We start from the raw sequence: 17,743 nt of genomic DNA, 5'->3' as shown, positions 1-17,743 counted from the left end.
ACTGACAAGTAGCTTAGATAATAATTGTGAGTGTGAATAGAGAGAGGAAGAGAAATGTCAATGCAGGAGAAACATTCACTGCTTCCTTTTCGTCAACTGAATTCCCTATGAAATTTGACAATATAGGAAAAGCCGTTACCCAGAGCTATTCGTCTGTGTTAATTTCCACTTATTCTCCTTTCAGCGCAATAGAAATTCTTTCCCAACGTTTGCTGTCGATACAAGGACTTGGAAGCGACCCTCGTCGCTCTTCGAAGAGGAAGAGCTAATGGAGTTCTTAGGTTGGTGGAGCTTGGGTTCTTTTTTTGGTTTCTTTATTGGGACAAAGATGAGACCGTAATGAGGTGGCAGTCTACCACATGTCATAAAGATTCGAGTACTTATAAAGTGAGAGAGAGAGAGAGAGAGAGAGAGAGAGAGAGAGAGAGAGAGAGAGAGAGAGAGAGAGAGACTCTCTGAGGATCGGATGTCCTAGAAAAATGGGTTCTATCTCAATATATGGTCAAAGGCATATTGTTTTTTCGGTGTGGATCACCAATACGCAGTAAATTTTTTTTTATTATTATTCGATGCCTTTCATTTTCGCCATATTTCATACTTCCGTGTACTTTGGTATGGTGCAAACGCCTCCTTTGCCCAGGAATTATTTTAATTATTTTCACATTTATATATTTTCTTTTATGTAACAGTCTTATTTTGCTATAATAATTCTGGATTCCTCTTCTACTTTTCTTTGGGTTCGTCCTTGAGTTCTTTTGTCGAAGTTTTTCAACCTTTAGAGTCTGGTAAATTATAATTAATACTGACATCATTAATATCAATATTAATTATATCACTTATAATATTGATACTAGTAATACAGATAATAGTACAACGCTGATAGCAGTGTTGTAATAACAGCAAGAATATTCCCTGAAACCTCCACTGAAGAAAGATCAGTCTTAAAAAGTGCTATAAAACTCTCACGTGTACGTACACATCCAGTGACCAATCATCACTAAATTCACTCTCGGTGAGGGGTTTCAAATCTTTACTAAATTGGCCTCGTAAATTTTTGTGAAATCAATGGTCGCAATTTTTGAAGAACGACACAGGCCTTCAGTTGGTCCTGGTGAAAACCAACGAGATTGTGACACTGTCTCCACTAAACGAACTGCGTTCAGGAAAATGCGTCAAAAACTAAATTATCTCAAATCCCACTTATTGCAAGACCGAACAGCTATGTACTTCACCGTCCGAATTTCTTTATAATCTATGAAAATCAATTTAAATCATGAAGTTGTACAGACAAAGGTTTCCTTTTCTAAGATGACTAGGCGTTGTCGATCAAGTAGCACAAACAAAGCATTTACACGGAATTAGCAGCGAAATATCAAGGGCTAAGCCAGAATACTGAGGGAGACTTATGTATGGATATGTATAGAATGCATCGTAAAGGAAGCGCCATAAATCGCCCCCCCCCCTCTCCCATAACCCATTCCACTTTTGCCCGAAAGCGTAATCAGCTGCATGACCCAAAACCATTTCGACCGTGAGCCTTGTTTATGTGGGGGCGTTCTTTGCCGTTGAAATGGTCCGTAGGATACCGATGATTCCCTCCGGGTTCAAAAGTGGCAGGAGTCCAACTTTCGATTTCTACAAATACGACGCAATTTCGAGGGATAACTTGGCTCGGTAACAGTTATATAGTGAAATAAAATACTATAAAATATTGTACCACACTATAGTTTTTTTATCAAAACTCTCAAAGATATGAAAGAGGTTAAAGTATAAGATACTATCTTCCCGTGAATAATTTATCAACTTCTGAAATTGGGTAAAAATAATTCTCTCAGAAGTTTCGTCCTTATCTTGTCCTAAATTCTATTCATTAAATGAAACTTGATTATCGTCAATGACTCCCTTTATAGGGAAGTTTTGGAAAAGAACTGATTTCCTAAAATCTTCCTATCGTAAGATTAATCCATTCTTCGAAGATTGTTTTAGTTGGTCATTTTATTTCCTTGGGAATCATGAAAGAAAATTCATCATATAAAGGGAGAGTAAATTTGAATACAGTTACTAAAGAAAATTGAAATGAGAAGTTGAATTCTTTGGAACTACTCAGTGCGTTCAATCGAATACCCTCATTGCTACTGAATCACGCAATTAAACCCAACTTTCTGAGAAACGCAGCTGACGGCAGAGACATGAACAAAAGGAAGTTCCTTGCAAAGACGTCACTTGAAAAATTCTTGAGAGTTATATGTCCCAATACACAGGATGCGATCATCTCAACTGATTTCAAAAGTGTGTTGGATCGCTCTGATGGGTCTTCCTTCCATGACCTAGGAAGAAAACAAGCTGCAAAGTACAAGTATATTCTTGTGGCATTTACCATACATATCTGGTGCTTCTCTCCTTTCCCCTGCTGCACTCTAACTAAAAAAAATCTAAGCTTGCCAAGGTTATTTATGTAGAAATGCCATAGAAAAGAGCAATTAAAGGGATGATTCCCAAGGCTGAAAGACTGAATCTCAGCAGAGACATAAGTAATGATTAAATACAAATCAATCCCATGAGCAACTTGCAAAAGTATGAAATATTCGCTCTGAACCTTAAAACATTTGCAAACGAAACTCATCATAAATAAACCGAATGTTTGGCTTTATGAAGGTGTTTGTCATAGGACAGGAGCACAGAAATTCCAGTCGGGTCGGGCCACTGTGCCCAGAGAGAGAGAGAGAGAGAGAGAGAGAGAGAGAGAGAGAGAGAGAGAGAGAGAGAGAGAGAGAGAGAGAGAGAGAAAATTAAAATTATTGCTTTATGTTGATAGCACATAAACTTAAAATAAATCAGAACAGACAGAAAACAGACAAAGGTAATTGTTATACGAACAACAGCTTGAAATTCTCATTTGATCAACACAAACGATGAAAAGGTTGAAATAAAAAGAGGTAGGGAAAAATGTCGGAATCAAATTTCTCCCTCCAACACCAATATTTTATTTTTGGGCGGAATATTGGACGGACGATCCCTCGAGATTAATCTGGAACTTATGTCAGAAGCCAGACGGGAGGAAGTTGGATATTATACGGAAATAATTTTCTCCAAATAGATGGCACTAGTAATGTCTATAACGGAATTAATGTATTTTCTTCAGGCAGTTATTATTATTATTATTATTATTATTATTATTATTATTATTATTATTATTATTATTCAGAAGATGAACCCTACCGATATGGAACAAGCCCACGGGGCCCACTGACGTGAAATACAAACTTTTAAAGAATATGAAACTATTATTATTATTATTATTATTATTATTATTATTATTATTATTATTATTATTATTATTATTGCTGCTTCAGCAGCATTTATTTTATAGAAGACTTTTTCTATTTTCCTCACTGCAGACTTCTCTTCATTGGAGGTGCGTGCTAACAGCTCGCCTATATTTGTCATTTCACGGGGAAAAGTAAAAAATCTGGATTCTGCTTTTTATATATTCTACACAGTTAGAAAATTATAACTTATACAGTTGCTTATGCACTTGTTGCCGCGACGTTTCGACAGACTCCCGCTGGAGAATGACAGAAGAGTCTGTCGAAACGTCGCGGCAACAAGTGCATAAGCAACTGTATAAGTTATAATATTCTAACTGTATAGAGTATATAAAAAGCAGAGTCCAGATTTTTTACTTTTCCCCGTGAAATGACAAATATAGGCGAGCTGTTAGCACGCACCTCCAATGAAGAGAAGTCTGCAATGAGGAAAATAGAAAAAGTCTTCTATAAAATAAATGCTGCTGAAGCAGCAATATAATAATAATAATAATAATAATAATAATAATAATAATAATAATAATAATAATAATAATAATAATAATAATAATTTCATATTCTTTGTAAGTTTGTATTTCACGTCAATGGGCCCCGTAGGCTTGTTCCATATCGGTAGGGTTCATCTTCTGAAAAATAATAATAATAATAATAATAATAATAATAATAATAATAATAATAATAATAATAATAATAATAATAATAATAATAATAATTTCATATTCTTTGGAAGCTTGAATTTCACTTCAATGGACCCTGTTGGCTTGTTCCATATGAATACCGTTTATCTTCTGAGTGATAATAAAAATAATAATTTCATATTCTTTGGAAGCTTGAATTTCAAGTCATTGGCCCCTGTTGGCTTGTTCCATATGAATAGGGTTCGTTTTCTGAATAATAATAATAATAATAATAATAATAATAATAATAATAATAATAATAATTGTACGAATTTTATCCAGTTATAGCAGAAGTATCCCTTTGTTTTTTTTAAGAGTTAGGGCGATATTTATCATTTAATTAAGATGATTAACTCTTAGGAAGATAATTTCAAGATTAATGAGTGATGGCATGAAAACCACGTAACCCATTTTGAACGACAGGAATTCTCGCTGATTTAAATGAAGGCTTCATTGGCGGCTATGTGTTTGTAAAAGCTAGTTTATATTGAAGAATTATATAATAGTAATATTTTAATACATGTGTTTACCTGTTAGACTTCTAATGACGGAGGTAAGCAATCTGCTGAGTCATCTTTCCTTCGAAAAGATGTGATTTTCTTTTGGAATAGATTAAAATTTTCTTTAAAAGAATCCTTCTGTAAATTTCTCTTCATTCTTGAAGGCAGACATTTTTGCATGATTTCTAATCATTAGAATTTTTATTAGTCTTTTGGAAGAAGGAATATTTTGATTAAAGTAAAACTTTACCCTAAAGTTTTTAGAGCAACTGCCTGAAGAAAATACATTAATTCCGTTATAGACATTACTAGTGTCATCTATTTAGAGAAAATTATTTCCATTATAATATCCAACTTCCTCCCGTCTGGCTTCTGACATAAGTTCCAGATTAATCTCGGGGGATCGTCTGTCCAATATTCCGCCCAAAAATAAAATATTGGTGTTGGAGGGAGAAATTTGATTCCGACATTTTTCCTTATCTCTTTTTCATTGAACCTTTTCATCGTTTGTGTTGATCAAATGAGAATTTCAAGCTGTTGTTCGTATAACAATAACCTTTGTCTGTTCTCTGTCTGTTCTGATTTATTTTAAGTTTATGTGCTATCAACATAAAGCAATAATTTTAATTTCTCTCTCTCTCTCTCTCTCTCTCTCTCTCTCTCTCTCTCTCTCTCTCTGGGCACAGTGGCCCGACCCGACTGGAATATCTGTGCTCCTGTCCTATGACAAACACCTTCATAAAGCCAAACATTCTGGTTTATTTATGATGAGTTTCGTTTGCAAATGTTTTAAGGTTCAGAGCGAATATTTCATACTTTTTTGCAAGTTGCTCATGGGATTGATTTGTATTTAATCATTACTTATGTCTCTGCTGAGATTCAGTCTTTCAGCCTTGGGAATCATCCCTTTAATTGCTCTTTTCTATGGCATTTCTACATAAATAACCTTGGCAAGCTTAGATTTTTTTTAGTTAGAGTGCAGCAGGGGAAAGGAGAGAAGCACCAGATATGTATGGTAAATGCCACAAGAATATACTTGTACTTTGCAGCTTGTTTTCTTCCTAGGTCATGGAAGGAAGACCCATCAGAGCGATCCAATACACTTTTGAAATCAGTTGAGATGATCCCATCCTGTGTATTGGGACATTTGACTCTCAAGAATTTTTCAAGTGACGTCTTTGCAAGGAACTTCCTTTTGTTCATGTCTCTGCCGTCAGCTGCCTTTCTCAGACAGTTGGGTTTATTGCGTGATTCAGTAACAATGAGGGTATTCGATTGAACGCACTGAGTAGTTCCAAAGGATTCAACTTCTCATTTCAATTTTCTTTAGTAACTGTATTCAAATTTACTCTCCCCTTTATATGATGAATTTCCTTTCATGATTCCCAAGGAAATAAAATGACCAACTACAACAATCTTCGAAGAATGGATTAATCTTACGATAGGAAGATTTTAGGAACCCAGTTCTTTTCCAAAACTTCCCTATAAAGGGAATCATTGACGATAATCAAGTTTCATTTAATGAACAGAATTTGGGACAGGATAAGGACGAAACTTCTGAGAGAACTATTTTTACCCGATTTCAGAAGTTGATAAATTATTCACGGGAAGATAGTATCTTATACTTTAATCTCTTTCATCTCTTTGAGTTTTGGTAAAGGAACTATAGTGTAGTAGAATATTTTATAGTATTTTATTTCACGACATAACAGTTACTGAGCCAAGTTATCCCTCGGAATTCCGTCGTATTTGTAGAAATCGAAAGTTGGACTCCTGCCACTTTTGAACCCGGAGGGAATCATCGGTATCCTACGGACCATTTCAACGGCAAAGAACGCCCCCACATAAACAAGGCTCACGGTCGAAATGGTTTTGGGTCATGCAGCTGATTACGCTTTCGGGCAAAAGTGGAATGGGTTAGGGGACGGGGGTGGGGGGGTGGGGAGACGATTTATGGCGCTTCCTTTATGATGCATTCTATACATATCCATACATAAGTCTCCCTCAGGATTCTGGCTTAGTCCTTGGTATTTCGTTGCTAATTCCGTGTAAATGCTTTGTTTGTGCTACTTGATCGACAACACCTAGTCATCTTAGAAAAGGAAACCTTTGTCTGTACAACTTCATGATCTAAACTGATTTTCATAGATTATAAAGAAATTCGAACGGTGAAGTACATAGCTGTTCGGTCTTACAATAAATGGGATTTGAGATAATTTAGTTTTTGACGCATTTTCCTGAACGCAGTTCGTTTAGTGGAGACAGTGTCACAATCTCGTTGGTTTTCACCAGGACTAACTAAAGGCCTGTGTCGTTCTTCAAAAATTGCGACCATTGATTTCACAAAATTTACGAGGCCAATTTAGTAAAGATTTGAAACTCCTCACCGAGAGTGAATTTAGTGATTACTGGTCACTGGATATGTATATACACGTAAGTAAGAGATTTATAGCACTTTTTAAGACTGATCATTCTTTAGTGGAGGTTTCAGGGAATATTCAGGAGGTTATGTTCCTCAGGACATTAGGGAATTGGTTATCTGGATGCCAGGCTCTTTGGGACGTTAGTAACAAGGGTCCTAGCAATTCATGGCATTAGGATATCGTAGTATATTATATGAGGCAATCAGTCGAGAAACATGCCAAGTGCCATCCTGGGTCAAAGTATTTTTTTAATATAATTTATTATATATCTTAAAAATGGCACTTGGCATGTTTCTCGACTGAAAAGCTCATATATGAAATTGATATCTGCTATTGCATGTAAGTGGTTTCGGTTACTATCTGCACAAAAGAACGAAATAGTGCTATGTTAAATATGGAAAACACTTATATGAGATTATCCCTCAAAAAGCTCTAAGTATTATAGACGTATTATGTGAGGCAGGGTCTCTCGCTCTCTCTCTTCTTGCTCCAGGGTAGCTAATGACACCTCGCACATTAAGGGTTGACACCTATATTTGATATGGTTAATTGAACGTTAGGCGAGTCTTCTAGGAGAGCGAGGGGGACCTGGATGGGGAAATTCTCCAGTTATGCTCTTGTTATCTTATTTTTATAACTTGGTTTTTCTTTATTATCATGTTATCTTGTTATTATTTTGCTAATCTTTTATTATCACTTTCTGAGATTCTTGGTATTTTCTTTGTATTATTTTGTCATTTTTTTCGTTATCATGTGCACTTTGGAACGACGGAAGTCTGAATCTTGTATCAGAAGGAAATTTAAAAGCCACTACTTGAGGAACACAGGACCAGATCGTATGACTGATGAAAAACAGATGAAACTTAATAGAAAATAAAGCTCAAGTTGCGAAGGATTAATGATCCAAATAGCTTACAGAAACTCTTTTGAACGAATACAAACCTTCATAGTGTTTCCCTCAACCAAGATAACAAGTACTGGAATATCATTTCCTAAACACCCAAAAGAAATAAACACCCAAAAGAAAGAGCGATGAGGATATTAGATTAAACTAAAGCGATCAAGTTTAGGAAAAAAAAATGTTTCTCGTTCCTATCAAAAACTTTGAAACAGTTTTATTTAACTTTTCGGTATTTTCTCTTTCGAAGTCAGTGGAGTTTCTGAATTGTAGTTGAAAACTTGTGGAAAAATTATTTTGCATGAATTAGAGTTATTAGTTTGTTTTATTTGTGAAATTGTTAGTTCAAAGATTCAATAATCATTTTTCAAAAGCAGCTCATTGACCTCTGGCAAAAATAATTGAACAGTGACGAGATAATCTTTGTTAAACTTTTATGTGATTTGCTCATAAATTAGAATTTCAATTGTTCTCATCTTCGTCACTCCCCCACCTTTCTCTCTCTCTCATACACATACCTTCTGCTCCAAGATTTTTCGGGCACCGCTAAGATTAGAACCGTAAATCTAAACAATAAAATTCACAAAAATCTTTACATATTGTTCTGTAAAACTAAGATTTCGCCGATCCACGAGATAATGTTCCAATTACCAGTCCTTTCCATCATCAGTCCCTCGAGGGAACAAACAGGCAATCACAAGAGCATTTAAACCAGACAGTCCCACCATTTGCATACTGAATAGAATTCCTTGGCTAACACGATTTAATGCAAACGCTGGATTATATTAACGACGCCATTGACGTAAGAAGATAGTGTCTGGTGCCAATAAAGGCACTGGGAGGCCTCTTGTTAAAGCTGAGGCAATGTTGCCAATGTTGGGAAGGTGGTGAAAGAGAATGTGTTGTCAGTCTTGAGGAAACTAGTCAAACCTTTCACTGGGAAATGCCTTATTGCATATTCATTCGCTTTTATTGTGAGATACCCATTTCTGTTGCAACACTAGCAAACAAAACACAAACAATCAATCAATATCAGAAATATTGAGTTTACAAAGCAAAATCGTTTAGTGGACACAAAGTGGCGAGTGGTTCTGCCTCGCTATTTTCTGTGACACTGAGCTTTACTTCTCTCTTTCTCTTTCCTACTGCCATTGGCGTCACTTTCTCAGTCAGTGAGCCAACTGCCTCTGTTCTGTCATATCAAGTCTGTGTCCCCAGCACATTCATTCTCAATACGAGTTGAAATAAAATAGAGGTAACATAATTATTCCTTTCAAGAGACAATTTACTCTTAAATAAATGAACAGACAAAATGGAACAGAAAAACTAACCGACACAGGGACAAACAGGCCAATGTCTTTATTTGAAAAACTATCAACTTTAACAGAATCAAGCAAAAACTTCCAACATACTACAGGGCGTTGCTTTCTACAGGGTTTGTTTTTTGAAATGGAACTGGAATAAACGCTTCCTAACGTCCAGTAAACAATTCCCTTGGAAACCAGTCAGCGCAGTGCGATTGCTGTAACCCTTTAACTGAGCTTAAATACGATTAAAATTAATTCATGAAACTAAATGAGGCCTAGTTTTTAAATTTTAAGACGAAAATATTTCTTATTACTTTCACCCACCGAAATAGTGTTGCAATTATCACTCACAAATAAAACTGCTTCCTCAAGACTTTCCTACTTTCACATACTTGCTAACATCTTATTTTATGTGATATAATTCCTCATCAGTTAAAAACAAGCAAGAGAAGGTCACTGGAACTTTATCTTGTCTGATTCGAGTTGTGGCAGCTCATCTCTTTCTTTCCCAAACTTAAAACAAAATAACCTTTTCTCTAAAGAGAAAAAGGACAAAGGGCGAAGGTCCAAGTCATCCATGAAATTCTATAATCGTGTTTCTGGAACAACCGAATCAATTCGAAAGTATCGAAAATAATGAAAAAAATGCACAGAGCATGAGAACATTGCGAAAAAACTAATGTGGGGACTCTACGGAATGGTCTAAAAATCCAGACTCCATTATAACACAGACCGAAAAAGTGAGAGAAAGAGAGGGAAGGGGAAAATGGGACATTGCTATTATGACTGCAATGCACAATGGCATAACATCCTTGCAAAGCGTGGTGAGAAATTTGTTTTTAACCCTGTTGAAACACTTTCTTTTTTCTCCCTTGTTCATTCTTTCATTATGAACCCGGTGGATGACTCCAAAGTAGCTTAGTCCTCCAATCTAAGCAAGGCTTTCAGAATCAGGTTGCATGACCTTAAAAACCCTTATCAACTTTAATGAAAACTTACCTGGAATCCTGGTATTCGAACCATGTGGATTTCCAGACGGTCACCGGAACTTATATGGTCCCCCGGCCACAAGCTAAAACGAAAAAGAGTAGAATGGATTAGATACGGAAATATAAAACAAAAGAAAACGGAATACATTTTTTTTCATTCTATGTAAAACTGGATTACTTCATGGAAAAACAAGACCGAATTCAGTCCTATTTTTCCTTTATATGTCTTATAAATGGAGAACGATCCACTGTGCTCTAAGCTGCCTAAGACTCACAACCTCCACATTACTTGGACAGAAGCTGCATAAGGCGCAAGTTGAACTCGTGACTTAAAACACGGCAGAGGTTTCTGTGTATGAAGTAGAGGAGGCTGTCAAAGTTTGATTGCACACAAAAAGTTAGAGGGTACTTGTGACACTTTTTTTTTTCTTTCCTTAAACTCATCCTAGTTTAGAGAACAGTACCCAAATAGCCTGTATGATAGATGGGAGAATCTGCCCACCTAGGTATGTAAACGAGGAAGCTTCTCAAAAGTACTCTTCTGTGGATTGTGGAAAAATGGATCAAAGGGACTTGATGACGATGAGACATCGCTCTAGGCAAAGCGGAAACATTCAGGGAGGCCACCCCCTCCCCCCACCTGCCCTCTCTCCGTCCTCTCGCGTTACTCTGGCGCACGCATTCACTGCCTACTTATTTGTCTGTCTGTTTGGTTATTTTCTCTCTCATGTCAATTTCTATTTCGATATAATGACATATTAAACAACAAAATATAAATAAGCACATCGCCTCTCTAGGGAGGTTTACAGCATCTGATAAAGAGGACCTCTCTTGATTTCGAGAAGTGGAGTCTAATGAAAAGCTGTAGTGGCTGAGGAGAACATACAGGATTTCCAGGGCTTTTCCATAAACGGAAGAGGAAAAATACGAAAATTCTAAGACCGGCTTTAGAAATATGTCTTCCTTTTATCTTTCGTTTCAGTGAAATATCTTTAGGTTAAAAAGTGGAGAGACTTCTGTCAATATTGATAGTTATTTTCTGCAACATATTAACTATTCACATCTCATAATCATACCATCTAATCCTTTCATGTGAATCATGTTGAATGAATTAATCGATGCTTCATCCCCCCGGAAAAAAATGTAATTTAAAATGAGGTGGGCTAATTTTATCCTCTTTGTCTTTAATTATAATTGGAGTTCATATGAAGCTTTGAAGTAAAGATCTGAGAATATTTTGAGAAAAAACTTTGCCGTGAATATAAAGAAATTTAAGGTACTTTGTTTTGGTCGATAGAATGAAATGATTTTGCGAGGTAGGTAATTAAACCGACAGACATCTTCTGCGCAGGAAAATTACGGTGAACGGGAAAACAAGACTAAAACGTTTATGATCGTTCATTGCCTTCTCCATAGGGAAAATAAAAGAAAGCTTAGTGTTGATATTCGACAACAAACCACTGAACGTGGAAGGAATTTTTGGAACGCAGATAAGGAAAAATGTCTTGAGTCAAGGAGACATAGGAATGGAAACACAAGTGCACACTGCAAGGTTATTAGGTTCTGTCGCACTCTAATCTCTCTCTCTCTCTCTCCCTCTTTCTCAACAGCATCAGAATTTCTGTATCGAAGAGGGGCAATGGACCTAGGCGCCACGAGACGTTTCGTGCATTTTCCCTCCTCAGAGAAAACAGAAGGGAACGCTGGGTTTCGTATTTCCAGACCAACTTGTGATGTTTTTTGGAATCTTGGCCTGTGATGTCTGACAGCGTTTTCTGCAGTTTCATTTAGGAAATGAAGAAGAATTTCTAGGAATACATGTTTTAAGGTGGACTCTTCAATGATCTAATCTAATACTATGTCAACTATCTATCCTGCAATTGTTTTGTATACAAATTGATGTAATTTTTAATACTTGCCAATTAATGTTTAAAAAACGCACCTAATTGTAATTTATCATGAACTCCATAAATGCACTGTAGGCGTCTCTGAAGAAAATTCATTTAAAACAAATGATAGTGAACAGTAAATTTTTTAGTCTCTGTTAAAATGGTGATAATATAAATACAATTATTTATTACTATAGTTTCTTATAACCACATAATCGACACAGGTAAAAGTAATTTCCCCAAGACTTTTTGAAACAGAAAATCAAATGACGAACATGAATGCTAAACGTCAGGAAATCATAATTGTAAAAAAATGAACGCTATTTAAAAAAAAAACCGCGATGCTCAGATGTTCAGACAAAATATTAAGTGCCAGAGATTTATTGCATCCAGAAAGGATCGTAAGTTGTACTTTGCTGTGCGAATGATCAAAGGGAGAGAGAATTAACGTTTGAAAGAAATATTCATCCATTCATGAGTTACGTTGCTAGAATATCAGGTAATGCTCTCTGGTATAAGTCTTTGTACAGATATCCAGTTTAATCTTTTCCTCTGATGATAAAATATGACGGAGGTTCCATTTGATCTCTCGCCTGTTTTCCGCCAAAAGCATCAAAAGGAAAACGCCCTTTGAAAACGGGAAAATGTTTGCATTCCATTTCAGTGAAACAAATCCCCTGAAAGCGAGGCCCAGTAATATGACAGAAGTCATTTGCATAATTCTGTCGAGGTTGACGCTTTGGGAGCGACGGGTATTGATTCCGTTGAGTTTGTGTTTGTTTTATTTTTCTTTTTTCGTTTATATTTGAGAAGATATTGTTTTCAATTCGGTTGGAAGATCACCAAAATTTATCGTCTTTTTTCTTGTATCATTTAGAATTGTAAAATTGCTGGTGCAGAATAGAAGAGAAACAGTTATCCAGTTGAATGCAATGTGACAACATTACATAAATAGTGGGGAAAAAGGGGTTGACTGATTGACTGCTAATCATCTGGTACCATAATAATGAGGAAAAAGACAAAAGAATGGGGTAAACTTAGATGCTATTCCTGTCATCTCCTCTCTGAGTACCTTGATGAAGAAGTTAATTACCGTCTTTCCAGGTTCTTAAAGAGGATGTGTTATAAATGTTGAGCATGCAAAGGGTGAATGAATGTTTCATGAAAATGTGTATCAGGAATTTTTTTCATACTTTATGGTATTCATTTCTGGCGGTGATGGCTATGGTCAGTGCTAAGCCGGTTTACAAGGAGTAAATACCAGTGTGTCCCCAATTTCGAATTTGGACTTCTGATATCTCCAGGCTTCCACCTCGGAAAGACCCTTTTAGATCAGGCCCTTGCAGTTTCTCAACATTGGCAACACTGTCTCTCTTCTCAGCGACCTCCATCGACCCAGTTACCTTAAGGACCTGAGGATTTCCAGTGTGTATATTGGCACCCAGTTTCATCTTGTTAAGAAAATGACATTATTAATGTGATCCTGTTTTTACGCCTATCGTGTCAGCCATTAGGAAATCATTTTCACACTGCAACTTAAAAAGCCTGGAATTGATGATAAGTAATTGGCTATTTATTCATACGAGGAGCTGGCGAAGGATGGGGTTGGAAGGACTTGTTTACGGAAAATGATGAATATTATGGGCTTTTTAATCCATACATGTACCTTAGACATTTCAGTACCCTACTGGGGCCCTAAGAAAAAGTCTTGTAACTTTACTCTTAAAATGCGTTCTTTCAGTGAGTCGCAATGAGGTAAACAATAAAAAGAAGAGAGAAGATAAAATAATGATGAAAAATTCCACAGAACAAGAAAATGCAAAATGGGATTATCTTATAAGTCTTAATTTCTTCGTTGCCTACCGTCCACGAACCCAATTTAGGAACTCACAAATGGCCACGTCCTATTCACGATCGAAGCCAATTAGTGATTTGCTTGTTTTTTTTTTTTTGGAGAAGGGGAGGAGGAGGAGGAGGAGGAGGAGGAGGAGGAGGAGGAGGAGGAGGAGGAGGAGGAGAAAACTAAAGGAAAGAGGAGGAGGACGACGACGACGAAGAGGAAGATGAGAAGAGGAAGAGGAAAGAGAGAGAGAGAGAGAGAGAGAGAGAGAGAGAGAGAGAGAGAGAGAGAGAGAAGATTACAAATACCTTGTCAGTCCGAGATTCGATTCAACACTCAGCCTTTCCCCCCTCCTCTCTCTCTCTCTCTCTCTCTCTCTCTCTCTCTCTCTCTCCGCCCCTCCTCTTCTCCAAGAATTACTTTAAGGATCCCGAGACACACTCTGCTTTGCATAATGACAGGAGGAAGATGAGAGATTGTAACGCTTAGATAAACAGACCGAATTTATCGAATTAGGTCCCCCTTGTTGTTCAAAAGTTGGGACCGGTGGCCCATATGAAATTCAGATATTATTAAATTGCTTGGGTTGACGAAATAATATATGATGGTCTCTCTCTCCCTCTCTCTCTCTCTCTGTCTAACTATGTCTCTCTTTCACCTCTCTCTCTCTCTCTCTCTCTCTCTCTCTCTCTCTCTCTCTCTCTCTCTCTCTCACCATTCTCCTTTATTTTGAACGTGAAATTTTTATTCATAAAAACCTCACATATCACCATCGACTAGACAAACGTAAGGTACTCCCACACTTCTCGTTTTTTTGTGAATATATCTGCCGAATAATTTATGAACGGCTTTAATCCATAATACATAAGGGTATTCATTCTCAACGAATTCTGATCACTCGTGTTAAGTATATTATCTCTCTCTCTCTCTCTCTCTCTCTCTCTCTCTCTCTCTCTCTCTCTCTCCATTCGAACAGTGACTCACAATAGCCGATTAATCGCCGGGTACATAACCTATTCCTTAGGGCAAGAGAGGAACACTCGATTTATAAAGGAGTGAGCTATTACCGTTCATTTCCTCGTCCGGTTTGGAGATAAGACCTGGATATATTCGCTTTTGATAGAGAAAGATAAAGAGACTAAATATCAGATAGACCTTCCTTATTCAGAAGCACCTCTGTAACATTCTCCACTTGCCAGCAATCAGGAGAGTTGAGCCGCTTGTCAATTAAAAGGTTGGTAACCAATCAGCAGACGTCCGACAGTGAGACACAGACAGACAGGCGGCACTGAATGGCATTTTTTCACATTAATTTTAAGTTCTCTTAAACCTCCTTTTACCCTCTTACTCATTTCTAAAGACTGTCCGCTTTTGTGGAATGTGTCTTCATGCGATAAAAGACAGAAAAACAAATAAGGAAAAAACGTAAAAGAGAAAAAGGAAGACAAGAGAAGAGAAACGCACGATAACGCTTCTCGTCTCTTGAAATGTTAATGATTTCCTGAGATCATTAACACGAAGCCCAAGGGAAATTTCTTTACGCTAAGCGAAGACTTATGAATGCTCTTAATTTTTGCACACAGCTTTCTCTCCATCCTCTCTCTCTCTCTTTGAACACTCGCAATGTCTTTTTCTCCCATTCGCTTTTTGTAGCAGTCAATTGCTCTTTTCTCCGTCTCTGTCCTACCCGAAATTACCTCTTCCCACCTCTCCCATCATGCAATGAGGGCCAGAAGGTGGATGAGGGGAGGGGGTGGGAGGTGCAAGGGAAAGGTAACTGGGGAATTGGTCCCATCCTCCCAAAAATACACAAAACAAAGGCCATATACTTCCAGTTAGAGGAAGAAGTTTACTGAAGTTCAGATTGTTTCGTCTGAAAGTTTTTTTTTATTGACGGTTATTTGGGCCCTAACGACTCGCCGTATGGTTTGGAATTAATAATGGATTTTTTGGTTGGCTTGTCCTTTTTCGCGTGTTCCTTCTTGGTTGGCTTTGCTACGTGACAATATATTATCATCCTTTTCTAGCCCTCTTTCGCTTTTCGAAATTCCTCAGAGATCATCTGTATTCCATACCATCAGCTTTTGTTGCTTCTACTTCATACACACTAAAGCATAACAATATATCAGTCTTAGGAAGAGTTGGCGTGGCATAACTTCATTGTTGTGACATGTGGTCCAAGGCCTTTGTATGTCATTACCGTTTCCTCTAATTCTGGTGCAGTCCAGAATTTTGCATACTGTATTTGAACATCCTACTACCCAACACATGGCCTAGCAATCGACTAACCCTTTAGAAAACATCCTCCACTCAATGGATTTCTACATGCTAAGTTCCGAGTCTTGGTCCTTTTGAAAATGTCTTAGAACACGGAAATATTAAAGAGAACACTTTCAATTTATCTTATTTATAAATTATTATTGAACATATCATAAACCATCACACATGTGAATGATTCACTGTCTTCGGTGATGTTTTGAATATTTTCATTTCTGAGAACCCCCGTATTACTTTTCTAGTGTCCCAAAACGAAAAGGCATAATTCTCTTAAATCATTTTTGTTTTTGTCTTGCAGCGACCACGTGGCAGGCCTACGATCAAAACCTGCTTTCTCCCGCCATGAGTAACGTGGGAGGAAAATCCACGCAGTCGAGAGATACACAAATTCTCTCGCATGTCTTTTATGCCAAAATCTCAATCACCGTATTGTCACCTTTCATGGATTTTTATCATTTTGTATGTCGCTACGCCAGCTTTCCAGTAATGTATGTATAACTGTCAATCAAATGCCTTGTATCTACCCATATGTAAATCTATGTCTGTGAAGAAACACAGATGCCTGAATTTAATCCCTTCCTCGATCTATCAAGAGATCGGGACTACTTTGCGGCTCGCACGAGCTATTGAGCTGTGTGCAAGTTTTGTAAATGAATCGGTCATATGTAATAAGCCTCCCACTTGTTAGTGTTTTCGCCTTGCACTGTCTTTTGGCAGTGTCACGGCCTTATCACTCGCACTTAGCAGCTTTTTTTTATTTCTTTTTTATTATCCTCGACAGTTGAAGTGTTTATCGTTGTGAAAAGTGAAGTGAAAACCACTAGTCATAGAAGAAATGACCATTGCCTTCTGGTCACTTTACCTACGAAGCTCACCCTCCAGCTTCGAAGAAGCCGGTAGCGACCTGGCAACACCTGAACAACATCCCACCCATCTTCCCCTTCCCCCTCCACCTCCTACTCTTCCTTGCAAACGTCTCGTCCTAAGACGTCCTTGGACCCTCGTACTCCTCCTACTCTTTGTCAACCCCTTCCCCTCAACAGCTACCCCTCCCTCATACAGTCTCCGACGCAAATGAGAACCCTCCATTGCCGAAGTTTCGAGCACTTCCTGCTGAAGGACGGACCTCGAACGTTGCGTTAGTGGCTCTTCAGAAAAATAACCCCGGTATTAACATCTCTGCTCGGTCGAATCTCAGAGGAGAATTCACCGTTACTCCCAGAGACCGTGCTACAGTCGACCTCCTGAAGACCAACATGGCTTTCCAGCTCCTCAGTCCAAATGAAAATCTAAACAAAGCCATCATCTGCAACTACCCAATAGAGCTCCCCTTGGATCCTCTTCTGGAGTTCCCCCATATTGTAAATGTCGAAAGGTGTTTGAATAAATACAAAACGCCTTCACGGGAGATCCTTACCACCTTCAGAGGACCAGTCCCGGCCCAAGTATGGCTTAGGATATGGGGATACTTACCCGCAGAGGAATACACTCCAGAGTCTCTCTCGGGTGCTAGAGATGCCAGCGCCATGGTCACCACCAGGACCGTTGCAGAGGCCCTGCAATTTGTGCCATCTGTAGCAAGAAACATTTAACCAAAACGGGGATCCAACATCACCC

At 37.8% G+C, this 17,743-nt stretch overlaps 1 protein-coding gene across 2 annotated transcripts in view; it reads right to left on the bottom strand.

Annotated features, from left to right (window-relative positions):
* LOC136831453 (facilitated trehalose transporter Tret1-like) overlaps positions 1-17,743 on the bottom strand; it is a 280,303-nt gene that overhangs the window by 240,168 nt on the left and 22,392 nt on the right. For both annotated transcript variants that reach the window (XM_067091927.1, XM_067091928.1), the window contains one exon: positions 10,131-10,203. The gene's annotated coding sequence lies outside the window, so the exon portion shown is untranslated. The remainder of the gene's footprint in view (positions 1-10,130; positions 10,204-17,743) is intronic.

Source organism: Macrobrachium rosenbergii, chromosome 48 (genome assembly GCF_040412425.1).
Source record: "Macrobrachium rosenbergii isolate ZJJX-2024 chromosome 48, ASM4041242v1, whole genome shotgun sequence".
NCBI lineage: Eukaryota > Metazoa > Arthropoda > Malacostraca > Decapoda > Palaemonidae > Macrobrachium > Macrobrachium rosenbergii.
Note: the sequence above shows the minus strand (reverse complement) of the source record. Positions and strands in the feature narration are given on the sequence as shown.